At 39.1% G+C, this 13,645-nt stretch overlaps 1 protein-coding gene across 1 annotated transcript in view; it reads right to left on the reverse strand.

Moving 5' to 3' along the window:
* Positions 1-10,460, reverse strand: part of glis3 (GLIS family zinc finger 3) — a 34,969-nt gene extending 24,509 nt beyond the window's left edge. Inside the window, exon 1 of the mRNA XM_014129971.3 lies at positions 10,106-10,460. The gene's annotated coding sequence lies outside the window, so the exon portion shown is untranslated. The remainder of the gene's footprint in view (positions 1-10,105) is intronic.
* Positions 10,461-13,645: the final 3,185 nt, after the last annotated feature.

Genomic DNA, 13,645 nt, shown 5'->3' on the forward strand with positions numbered 1-13,645 from the left:
ATTAGTTAAATAAAGTCCACCTGTGAGCAATCTAAGTGTCACATGATCTGTCACAAGATCTCAGTATATATACACCTGTTCTGAAAGGCCTAAGAGTATGCAACACCACTAAGCAAGGGGCACCACCAAGCAAGTGGCACCATGAAGACGAAGGATCTCTCCAAACAGGTCAGGGACAAAGTTGTGGAGAAGTAAAGATCAGGGTTGGGTTATAAAAAAATATCAGAAATGTTGAACATCCCACAGAGCACTATTAAATCCATTATTAAAAAATGGAAAGAATATGGCACCACAACAAACCTGTCAAGAGAGGGCCACCCACAAAAACTCACTGACCAGGCAAGGAGGGCATTAATCAGAGAGGAAACAAAGAGACTGGAGCTGCAAAGCTCCACAGCTGAGATTGGAGTATCTGCCCATAGGACCACTTTAAGCTGTACACTCCACAGAGCTGGGCTTTAAGGAAGAGTGGCCAAATAAAAGCAATTTCTTAAAGAAAAAAATAAGCAAACACGTTTGGTGTATGCCAAAAGCATGTGGGAGACTCCCCAAACATATGGAAGAAGGGGTACTCTGGTCAGATGAGACTAAAATTGAGCTTTTTGGCCATCAAGGAAAACACTATGTCTGGTGCAAACCCAACACCTCTCATCACCCCGAGAACCCTATTCCCATGGTGAAGCATGCAGCATCATGCTGTGGGGATGTTTTCATCGGCAGGGACTGGGAAACTGTTCAGAATTGAAGGAATGATGGATGGCGCTAAATACAGGGAAATTCTTGAGGGAAACAGTCTTCAAGAGATTTGAGACTGGGACGGAGGTTCACCTTCCAGCAGCACAATGACCCTAAGCATGCTGCTAAAGCAACACTTGAGTGCTTTAAGGGGAAACATTTAAATGTCTTGAAATGGCCTAGTCAAAGCCCAGACCTCAATCCAATTGAGAATCTGTGGTTTTACTTAAAGATTGCTGTACACCAGCGGAACCCATCCAGCTGCTGGAGCAGTTTTGCCTTGAAGAATGTACAACAATCCCAGTGGCTAGATGTACCAAGCTTATAGAGACATACCCCAAGAGACTTGCAGCTGTAATTGCTGCAAAAAGTGGCTCTAACAAAGTATTGACTTTAGTTATGAATAGTTAAGCACGCTCAAGTTCTCTTTTTTTGTCATTTTCTTGTTTGTTTCACAAACATGTTGTGGGCATGTTGTGTAAATCAAATGATACAAACCCCCCAAAAATCGATTTGAATTCCAGGTTGTAAGGCAACAAAATAGGAAAAATGCCAAGGAGGGTAAATACTTTCGCAAGCCACTGTAGAGAGGAGGTCAGAGAACTAGCAGTGTGGTGCCAGGACAACAACCTCTCCCTCAATGTGAGCAAGACAAAGGAGCTGATCGCAGACTACAGGAAAAGGCAGGCCGAACAGGCCCCCATTAACATCAACGGGGCTGTCCCTCAGGAGACTGAAAAGACTTGGCATTGGTCCCCAGATCCTCCAAAAGTTCTACAGCTGCATCATCGAGAGCATCCTGACCGGTTGCATCACCGCCTGGTATGGCAACTGCTCGGCATCTGACCGTAAGGCGCTACAGAGGGTAGTGCGAACGGCCCAGTACATCACTGAGGCCAAGCTTCCTGCCATCCAGGACCTATATAATAGTCGGCGTCAGAGAAAAGCCCATAATATTGTCAGAGACTCCAGTCACCCAAGTCATAGACTGTTTTCTCTACTACCGCACGGCAAGCAGTACCGGAGCGTCAAGTCTAGGACCAAAAGACCCCTTAACAGCTTCTACCCCCAAGCCATAAGACTGCTGAACAATTAATCAAATGGCCACCGGACTATTACATTGACCCCCCCTCTCCATTTGTTTGTACATGTTGCTACTCCCTGTTTATTATCTATGCATAGTCACTTCACCCCTACCTACATGTACAAATTACCTCAACTAACCTGTATCCCGGCACACTGACTCAGTATCGGTACCCTTTGTATATAGCCTCGTTATTGTTATGTTAATGTATTACTTTTTTTATTGATTTATTTTTTGTGTGAAAAAAATGTACTTTAGTTTATTTGGTAAATATTTTCTTAACTCTTCTTGAACTGCACTGTTGGTTCAGGGCTTGTAAGTAAGCATTTCACGGTAAGGTACACTTGTTGTATTCGGCGCATACCATCCCACCTCGATTGGCCCGACTAACTGGTGCCTGTATATAGCCTTGCTACTGTTATAGCCTCGCTACTGTATATAGCCTCACTCCTGTATATAGCCTCACTACTGTTATTTTTCACTGTGTTTTTACTGTTGTTTTTATTTCTTTACTTATCTTTTGTTCACCTAATACCTATTTTTTACTCATAAATTGCACAGTTGGTTAGGGCCTGTAATTAAGCATTTCACTGTAAGGTCTACAACACCTGTTGTATTCGGTGCACGTGACAAATAAAGTTTGATTTGATGTGACAAATAAAGTTTGATTTGGTTAGCTAGCTAGCGAATTTTTGCCATATTAGCATTGACATGTATTCCGTCAAAACACCTTAAAACAAGACATGTTATCAAGAACAAGATGAAACGAGCCACCAACGATTCCCCACATGGCAGCTTCTTGTCATTTTTGCCAGCTATCTGACCATTGAGAATCATAATAAAGCACGGCTTCTGGACCCATCAATGCACGCGCATCATTTTCAAAATGTTGTCAGCCAACCCGTCTATACAGTAGAGCCGTTTAAAAGGTTTTTTTGTGTTGTTGCAGAAATGTCTTCTTGAACATGTGAACTTTGTCTTAATAATAAACTTGTATGTGATCTGTAATTATGAAGAACATTTTATAAACAGAAGCTGTTTAGTCACAGAGAAAATACAGAATCTTGCCCCACTATTATTGGTTGGGATAAGGAGGGGGCCGGGAAATTCACGAGAGAGAGTCTGTCACTAGCTTTCTGTCAAATGTCACGTCCTGCTCTCTGATACTGGGGATATTGGAAAAATTACGTATTTTTCATATTTCCATTATGGATAACATGCAAAGTGTAGCTACAGCTATCAACAACAGTGTCGCCCTGAATTCTGCTGGTGCTGGTATCATGCAGCTCTTACTGGTTGATGCCGAGTGGGAAGGATATTTTGAAAGTGTTTTAGTCTGCTGTGATTAATCATCATCCACATGCAGGTAAGAGTCCCCAGTTAAACAGCTTGCTAGCTTCATGTGCATACTTTATTTGCTAGCTCAAGACAGTGTCAACAGGGTCATAAAGTTGTTTTCGTTGCTAGCTACCCACTGGGCACAAACTGGTCGATTCAATGTAATTTGTCAACGTATTGTGATGTGGAATCTACATGGAAAACAGTGGAGGCTGCTGAGGGGAGAATGGCTCACAATAATTGCTGGAATGGAGTGAATGGAATGGCATCAAACTGTGTGTTTAATGTATTTGATTCCTTTCCACCTATTCTGCTCCAGCTGTTACTACGAGCCCGTCCTCCCCAATTAAGGTGCGGCCAACTTCCTGTGGTGGAAAATACATTGGATTTGAAAAAAGTTATGAACTTTTGTTAAAACTGTCACTTTGAGGGTAACATTTCAACAACCAAAATATGTTGAATTTGTACAACCGAAACAACGTCAGATCTTCAACATGATAGCCACTATAACAAAAAAGATAGAGTTGATCTATCTACAGCTATCCCTTCGGTCTCCCATCCAGGATTTTAACCAAGCCCAGCCCTGTTTAGCTTTGATATATTTGTCACTGACTATTACCAATGTGCTAACGTGATAATGATTGTTGAGAAAATCTCAACTTAATAGATTCACTGTTGCTATCGGAGTCATTCCAACGGGTAGGTCCAACAAATCAAATCAAATGTAACCGTAATTTATCAATCATATATCATCAATGATGATATTTAGGCCTGTATAGCATTTGGGAAGTCATCAACAGCTAATGTTTCAATTCAACCCAAGGTTCAACTAAAAATAGAAAATACATATAGGCCTACGTTTCAGCTTTGGTTGATTTCAAATGGAATCTACAAGTTAATAATACATATGTTGGATTCACGTCTCCATCTAAACCAAAAATACAATTGAGAAAATAAGATTACATCAAATCAAATTGTATTTAAAGTGTATTTAAAGTTAGATTTTATTTAGTTCTATTGTTGATCAATGTATCTACCAAATATTACCCAATTATCCACGTTGAAATGAGGTGGTGTGCCCAGTGGCTATTACTGTGTAACTAAACATCTGCATACAGGTCACTGCTGAACGATTAAACAAAGAGTCTTTTTTCCCCTGAATTTCTTTACTAATTGACTGAAGTCGGTTCAATTATTTGAATTATATTTCCAAATGTTTTTTTTTCTGTGAGCTCAATGATCACATTGCGCTACAGTTAATCTAGAGATAAATCAGAATATGCTTTAACTGTGAGATGTAGTAGGGAGTTGTAGTTTCCAACAGGCCAATGTTCTATATAGTTTAGCACAGAAAATATGATAATTAACTAAAATGACCATAATCCATTGCACGGCTACTCGTTCGGTCTGTGTTTCTTTTACACGTGCTACACAAGACACAGAAGAATGCGCGATCAAGAGGGGATACATAAAGTATGCCTTATTTACTTTGAAGATCTACTAAAATAGTGATTTTGTCAGACAGCATAGGCAACAGCTCTATAGAGATGAGATGATGACTTGGAATTAAATAATAAAGTAATCAAATAAAAAAAATGTATGATACACAACAACTGAAATATTTCATTAAAGTGAAGTAATGTGAATAACTGATGGTTTATAAGTGATAAGCAGTAATGAACATTCACTACCATCATGGGACTTTATTAATTGGTTTATTCTGTGTTACAGCATTCAACCAACACAATGCATGGTGCATGTATTTATTTTTTAAATATCAAAACCGAAATCAAAAATCGTTATTATTTTTTTTAATAATCGAGCCGAAACCGAACCGACCTCAAAAAGCACTAATAATAAACTAATAATAATAACTAATAATAAACACAGCACTAATAGAGGTAGCATGCTAGCTAGCTAGCTAACTTTAGCTGGCCAGAACTCTAGCTAGCTAGCTAACTAATGTTAGATTGGCTAATGTTTATTGTTGATGTGCTGAGCCATGCATGACATGATGATAATCTTTGTCATGTTTGTCAGTCTGTCATGTTTAACCACCAAAAATAACCACTGTGGTGCATATGCTAACCCATGTTAGCCAGGTGATAGGTACATACAGGCTAAGGTTTTCTAGCTAGCTAGCCACAATTAAATAATGGCTAAAAAGCTATCTTGATTGGATAATAGATTTCGATGTAGGTCATTTTTTGCATTTTCAACAAACTGGCTATCTAGACGAATATCATTTACATTTAGCTAATTATGAAGTTAATTGTTTGCTAAATAAGTTGTGTCAGCATTGCCATTGTTTGACTGGAAGCAGGTTGACTACAGGGCTTGTTTTTTAGCTGGTGAATTAGTACAGCTGTAGCAGTCAACAGCCAATAACAAGCTATAAGGTATGAATGTATTTATGTTTTAACTCTAACCTATTTTTTGGAATTTGTCTTTCAGCATAAGAAGAACCTGCTCTCCTCTGCAAGTACAAGGAGATGAACAAGGGTGAACAAGGGTGAACAAGCAGCACTTTAGGTATTTTGTATTTGTACTTTATGAGCTTATTGCTTGAACTTGGGGGTCAGTGAATGTTATTGCTGGGTTTGTTATTGTTAATACAAGGTTTTAAAGTCTTGTCTATTTTAGTCTGCTTTCCTCTTTTACGGCTTCAAATGTCTGGAGCCTGGTGTTGTTGTAGCCAAGGAGCTTTCATTCAGATGGAACCAGATTTCAGCTGCTTTGCAACGTTGATAGCCTTCCTCCCAGAGATGTGCAAGCATCCCCTGGACTGGACACATCCCGGCAAACATATATTTTTGAGAATGAAAAGGCCATGAATATTACATGTCCTGCTCCAAATGGCAGGTCAGAAATAGATTCCTTTGTTCATATCATAACATGACCTGAACCAAAGTCACTCAAAGGCAGTGGCGTGTATTCAAGCCAGGCTTACCCAAAGAATTGACCAAGAAAAACTAAAAATACATATAATTATTTATCTTTTGTCTCTGTGTTTCCTCATTTTCTTTCAATTCGCAAGCGGCTGAATGTATCCCACAGGAGAAAGCATTCGAGCGAGTGAAACAGCACCTCTCTGTCTCTCTAAGTGTAGGCCATCTATCTGATGCTGCCTGGTCCAAATGAGTATGACATTGTTGCCGCAAAGGCAAAGGATGCCAGCAAGCATTTGGCCTCCCTTGATAAAAAAATATATAAAAAATTTGCCAATCAGCATTGAGCTAAACTGTGAATGGTCCTGGCGCACCAAAAAAAAATTGTCAAGGGAAGCCAACTTGGATTTTGCCATCACAAATCCCATTGAGAGCATACATCATTGACAGAAAAACTTGTTGCATCTCATTATGTTGTTGTCCTCCGGTGGCTAGCTAGCTAGCTAATATTGTCCCTTACCTAAATTAGCAATGGATTGAGATGGGATTTGGACTTGTGGTTTTACTTAATTCTCCGTACTGGCCAATGATTATAACGGCGATTCGGATCCAACCATTAATTCATACATTGTTGTGCCCCTGGCCTGAGAGGATGGAATTTCAAAATGTAGCTAGATGTAGAAGGCTAATGTTAACTAGCTAACATTGCCCATGAATGGAAGTTAGGCTAGCGAGCCAGCATTTTAGCTAGGTAGCCTAGGACAACATAAAATAAAAGTGTGAAGTGTATGACAGAGTGACAGACATGAAAGAGAGGAGGATTGCATTGGTTTTTCTCTACAAGTAGGGTTAGTCAACATGTCAAATCAAATCACATTTTATTGGTCACATACACATGGTTAGCAGATGTTATTGTGAGTGTAGCGAAATGCTTGTGCTTCTAGTTCCGACAGTGCAGCAATATCTAACATGTAATCTAGCAATTCCACAAGAACTACCTAATACACACAAATCTACTTGCATGAACGTGCATGCACACACACACACACACACACACACACACACACACACACGCACACACACACACACACACACACACACACACACACACACACACACACACACACACACACACACACACACACACACACACACACACACACACACACACACACACAGAAAGCAGAACCATGGACAGCTACAACGTTGTATCTTTTAGTTGTCACTGTATTAGACTTAGCAGTGGTGATTTGATGGTTTTGAAATGTTGAAGCTGAAATGGTGCTGGAATAGTGGAGACAGCTCCTGTTTTCTTTGTGATTTATGGTAACTCCGCGTGGTTCTAAATCAATAGTTGTTTAGTCGTCCAAAAATGTCAGAAACATTAACTTTCTTGACCATGCTGTAGGTCATATAACTGTCTGTTACTGCACATGCAATATGCTTTGTGGACTTCACTGGACAGAGGTTGCTATCTGGTTTTGTGATAAAACAAAGGTGTGGTTGAATTTATTCTGCCACTGTGTCTTCTTATTGTATCAACCTTTAGGCCTATATATCACATTCGCAAGGTATATGAATTAACAGGTTAAAGAACAAACAACGCAATTATCACAACACATACACTACCGTGCAAAAGTTTGGGGTGACTTAGAAATTTCCTTGTTTTTGAAAGAAAAGCAAATGTTTTTGTCCATTAAAATAAAATCTAATTGATCAGAAACACAGTGTAGACATTGTTAATGTTGTAAATGAATATTGTAACTGGAAACGGCAGATTTTTTACGGAATATCTACATAGGCGTACAGAGGCCCATTATCAGCAACCATCACTCCTGTGTTCCAATGGCACGTTGTGTTAGCTAATCCATGTTTATAATTTTAAAAGGCTAATTGATCATTAGAAAACCCTTTTGCAATTATGTTAGCACAGCTTAAAACTGTTGTTCTGATTAAAGAAGCAATAAAACTAGCCTTCTTCAGACTAGTTAAGTATCTGGAGCATCAGCATTTGTGGATTCGATTACAGGCTCAAAATGGTCAGAAACAAAATAACTTTCTTCGGAAACTCGGCAGTCTATTCTTGTTCTGAGAAATGAAGGCTATTCCATGCGAGAAATTGCATTTCGTACACCGCTGTGTATTACTCCCTTCACAGAACAGCGCAAACTGGCTCTAACCAGAATAGAAAGAGGAGTGGGCGATCCCGGTGCACAACTGAGCAAGAGGACAAGTATATTAAAGTGTCTAGTTTGAGAAACAGATGTCTCACAAGTCCTCAACTGGCAGCTTCATTAAATAGTACCCGCAAAACACCAGTCTCAATGTCAACAGTGAAGAGGCGACTTGGGATGCTGGCCTTCTAGGCAGAGTTCCTCTGTCCAGTGTCTGTGTTCTTTTGGCCATCTTAATCTTTTCTTTTTATTGGCCAATCTGAGATATGGGTTTTTCTTTGCAACTCTTCTGTGAAGGGAGTAGTACACAGCATTGTACGAGATCTTCAGTTTCTTTGTAATTTCTCACATGGAATAGCCTTCATTTCTCAGAACAAGAAAAGTTTCAGAAGAAAGTTCTTTGTTTCTGGCCATTTTGAGCCTGTAATCGAACCCACAAATGCTGATGCTCCAGATACTCAACTAGTCTAAAGAAGGCCAGTTTTATTGCTTCTTTAAATCAGAACAACAGTTTTAAGCTGTGCTAACATAATTGCAAAAGGGTTTTCTAATGACCAATTAGCCTTTCAAAATTATAAACTTGGATTAGCTAACACAAAGTACCATTGGAACACAGGAGTGATGGTTGCTGATAATGGGCCTCTGTACGCCTAAAAATCTGCCGTTAAAAATCTGCCGTTTCCATTTACAATATTAATTTACAACATTAACAATGTCTATACTGTATTTCTGATCAATTTGATGTTATTTTAATGGACAAAAAAAGCTTTTCTTTCAAAAACAAGGACATTTTAAGTGACTCCAAACTTTTGAACGGTTGTGTAGGTTCTAATTTGGGTTTTTTGGGGGTGGGGGGGTTCTTGGCTTCCCCAGTGATTTTACCCACGCACCACTACTGCTCAAAAGGATCTTATGATATATGCCTAGATCTATATAGATTGTTTTTACCTTTATGTGTTTGTGTGTTTTAAGTTGTTACTTCTTGTAAGCTAGCACCTGAAGTTAATCAAATATTGTAATCTTGAAATATTTTCTTTGTTTTTTAAGCAATGTACCTCACTGCTTTAGCATATGGCCACAGTCACATGGGTTCACATGTGAATTCTTAAAGAGATGGGTGGGTCTAAAGCTTAAGAGTTTTTGAACTATGTTAAATGGGTGTGAACAAAGAGACGCATTGTAGCTGTTCAATATGAAAGGTTATCTTTATTATACAACAAATAGGCAATTTAATACGCCAAAGTTTTGCCTAATGAGGGAATTAGTGAGATAATGTACAGGATATCTATTTTGGCAATTTGGTGAAAATCTTCCTTTACTAAATGCATGTTTCCCAAGGATTATTGTAAAGCAAGTGTGTAAATGGCTGCCAAATCTTTGAAAAGCCTTTTTCTCCTGAATGGAATTATACATTCATCAACATTCAAAGCAACATTACTTCCCCATGTCTGATCCTACTACAGTGTATGCTATACCATGTTGAAGCGCTGAGTCTGTAACGTTACTTGAGTACAATGTAAAAAAAAAAAAGCTAATCCCTTACATTTGATTTAAGGCCCCCACAAATGCACGTTCTGTCTGAAAAACATGACAGGCATATTATAAATCAAATCGTATATGCTTTATCATTAAAAACAACTTTCTACAAGACAGATTGCAGTTTCTATTTACTGTTGGCTACTTTGTTACTAAAGACGAATTGCAATTGCAAGTAATTTGGTAGATTTAGCACTTAGCAGAGTGATTTGCAAGAACATTTATTTCAAATGTTTGTAGATGACTTATTGTCAACCTTAACGTTTACAGTAAATTAAAGTAAATAAAAAGTTAATGACAATGTTAAACTTTATTGAATTGTAAATACTGTCAATTACATGTTTACTCACCTGCAAATTCTTTAGCACTGAAACTATCTTCTGTCAAGTAGTAGATTGCCAGGTGAAAACTCGAAACGGTAAGGCGATAATGACTTCAGATAATGTATCTAAGTATGATCATTTCTCGGTGATGATGACATCGATAAGTATCTAAATAAGGCAGATTTTCGACATCACCACACAGTTAAGGTGAAATTACTGTTCGCGGTTTCGATACATTATTCATATCTATGTTTGAGAAGTTGAGAAGTTGTGATGAAGTTGGTCCTACGCGCTCTTTGCACCCAGTCACTGAGCCTCTTGTTGGTAGGCTACGTATTCGTTATGGTCATCATCTCCAGCAGGGAGGTGTATCGGTTACCCTTTTGCCCTTGTGTGTGAGCGATGTGATTTCATATTCAAGCAGCCTGGTCTCATATACTAGACGTAACACAGTAAACGAAAATCCGGGACACTCAAATTAGTATGATATGTTGTGTTTTGTATAGTTACACAAGACAGAAGGTTACTTAAGGCAAAGCTTGCATGTTCGAATCTCAGCAAGTACATTAGCATTTTAGTTAATTAGCAAATTAGCACATTTGCAACAACTTACTACTTTTTACCTACTTTGCAACAACTTAGCATGTTATCTAACCCTTCCCCTAACCTTAACCCTTTAACCTAACTACTAACACTAACGTCAACCCTAACTTTAACCCTAGCCTTAACCCCTAGCTAACGTTAGCATTAGCCACCTAGCTAATGTTAGCAACAACAAATTGGAATTCATAACATACTAAATGGAGGAAACAGCTCTACATTTACTATGTTATGTCTACTCTTGAGTCCAGGTTGCATCAAGAGGTAATTCTTTAACTTTGCTCTATGCAAATTAAAATCCAATGGTTTTCAGATGTTTTACAACTGGTAAAATGATTAACATTTCGCTGAATATTAGGCTACATCATAGTTTTGACGAGTGTGTGTTAGATTAAAAAGTGTAATCTCTGTGTGTGTATGTGTGCGTGTGTGAGAGAGACACACACACAAACACAGACAGAAACAGAGAGAGAGAGAGACGGAGACAGATAATTATATTATATACGAGTAGGCCTATTTCTGACCATAATTTCACTTGATAGGTATGGCTCGGAAATTGCAGTAGATTGGCAAATTGTTAATGTTAAGGCAAATATGACTTACTTTAGATATAAACCTGTCTGTGTCCCCAGATTTTGAACACTGTTTATTTAGCTATATGGAACTTAATGTTCCCAGTCTACCTGTGTGCTGCTCCATCTCCCTCTTCCCCTCTAACCCCAGTTCAGGCTCCATTGTTACGCACTTTTCTCCTGGCGTCTAAAGTGTTTGCTCTGTGGATCCTGCTCCAAGTTGGCATGGCAACCACAGTGTTTACTCTAGGGTGACTTGAAGGTAGTAGTGCTTGGGAACCTGTAAAGGAGGAATTCTCTATGCCGGGGCAACACATCCCATAATAGTATTGAGAGAAATATAACATAGGAGGGAATATACAGCACATTAAATACCAAATAAATGCATTTTATATGTAGGCTGTGTGACAGGGGACTGGTCCAAAACACTATATTGGGGACATTGAGCACTGACGTACTGGTATGTGGACACCATATAATTAGGAATTAGAATAGCCTACTAATTTAATACTCATTTTATAGGATCTCTATGGTGGGTACATTCTCTTTTAGCCAAATCAGTGTGATATCAAGGACGTTCTGAGATTCTTAGGTGGGCAGTGATGTATTATGCCTTTTAGGGTCAGTGGGTCTCTGATTACACCTGTTTCAGTGTCAAGACGAATTCCAGCTAAAGTAATGACAGTATTACTAGGAGAAATACATCTTAGATTCTAACTCATATGGCATTTTACTTGTAACGTTCCATTGTGTATTTTAGGCTGTGTATTAGTGGAAGTAGGGCAGATTGGTAATTGTGTCAGCTTTCAGCAGGAAGTCAGTATGATGATGACCTCTACTGGAGAGTAGAAGGAAGGCTTGTCTTTAATCCTCAATAAACAGAATCCCGCCCATCCCTTTCCCTCTGCTCACTTGCTGTCATTATTAATTCATTCCCGATTCATCATTTAATATTTGATATTTATTGCGTAGTACTGCGTGTAATTTTCATCAGCTCACAGCGCATACATCGTGTCATTTTTGTTCTCCTTGTACGTAAAAAGTTATCCCTCTTACCAGCAGGGGGTACTGTTAGTACACCAATGAGATGATTTTGGAGTCTAGTACAGTACATTAGTTAAGTGTCCCTTTAGGATAGACTTACAGTACCTTTTACCACATATGCAGCCTGTAGAGGTCAACTAGATGTGATTGGATGTTGTTTACAAGATTATCATGAGGGTTGTATACTTGCAGGGTATATTCCTTCAAGGAGCAACCTCCCCCTGGTCCCTCTGTGATTTGGCCTCTCCTTTCCCTTCGCCTGGCTAAGCTAGTCACGGTGGGTTTTCAAATGTCAGAGCGTGGCGGAATATAACAGCAGTAGGACTGGGGCCAGAGCAACAACACAGTCACACAAACAGCCCTCTGACTCCATCTTCACTACAAACACTGATAGAGCGGGAACACCACGATTGGGTTTATGTCCATTGTAGATGGTATTTACTGTTAATGTAAACCTTAGGGTAAACTCAGCATAGAAGATTGTTACTTTTTACCCTAAAGATGTTTCTTTCCAACCAGCGAGGGAGAGAGAGGGAGAGAGAGAGAGGGAGCGAGAAAGAGGAGAGACCGGGGGAAAGGGGCGGCACCCATCTGGAGAGAGAGTTCCATTTGTATTGCATTAATGCACTTATGGGCTCTCTAATACTCAAATAATCAATGTCCATACTTAATGACAATAGCAGCACTTCCAAAAGCAGCAAAACACCTTGTTCATTCATTCTGGTGTCAATGTGAAAGACCATTGGTGATTTTTCTTGAAGTTATATTACTATAGTCACTTAGGGTAATGCACATTCCGCTGGAGTGCTGGCTAATTAAGCCACGTTTGATTTGCTAATGACAATACAAGTCAAATACAAGGTTACTGCAGGCTGACTCAACCCTTTTAGTGCAGGAGAGTGAGAGACAGAGGGAGTGTTTGTAGTGATTTAAAGTTATCAATTTATTTGAATCATCCCAGGGCTTTTATTCAATTACATAAATTACACAGATACATTATCCTTTTTACTGGAATGCAAAACAAAATACCAAAAAATAAGAGATTTTCCATAGATACTCTAGAGGGCCATTACGGAAAGGATGGATGTTTTTTGCATGTCGGACAACCTGTAACATACAGTAATCTCATACAATATAATCATGATTGGCTTTCTGCTGTAAACAGCGTTGTGGGGTGGAGAGGGTATGAATAAGAGCTGGCTCTCTGAGCCGCCCTGGAAACAATGCCTCATCATCACTCTAAATGCCATAAACTCTCTCTCCTCTCATCTGAAGTATAGATGATGCCATCCACTGTGAATGCCAATGTAAAGGGGGAGTGTAAGCCATCCATCCCTCTGCCCTGTGAAGA

The sequence above is a fragment of the Salmo salar genome, chromosome 01 (assembly GCF_965601325.2).
Source record: "Salmo salar chromosome 01, fSalSal1, whole genome shotgun sequence".
Classification (NCBI taxonomy): domain Eukaryota; kingdom Metazoa; phylum Chordata; class Actinopteri; order Salmoniformes; family Salmonidae; genus Salmo; species Salmo salar.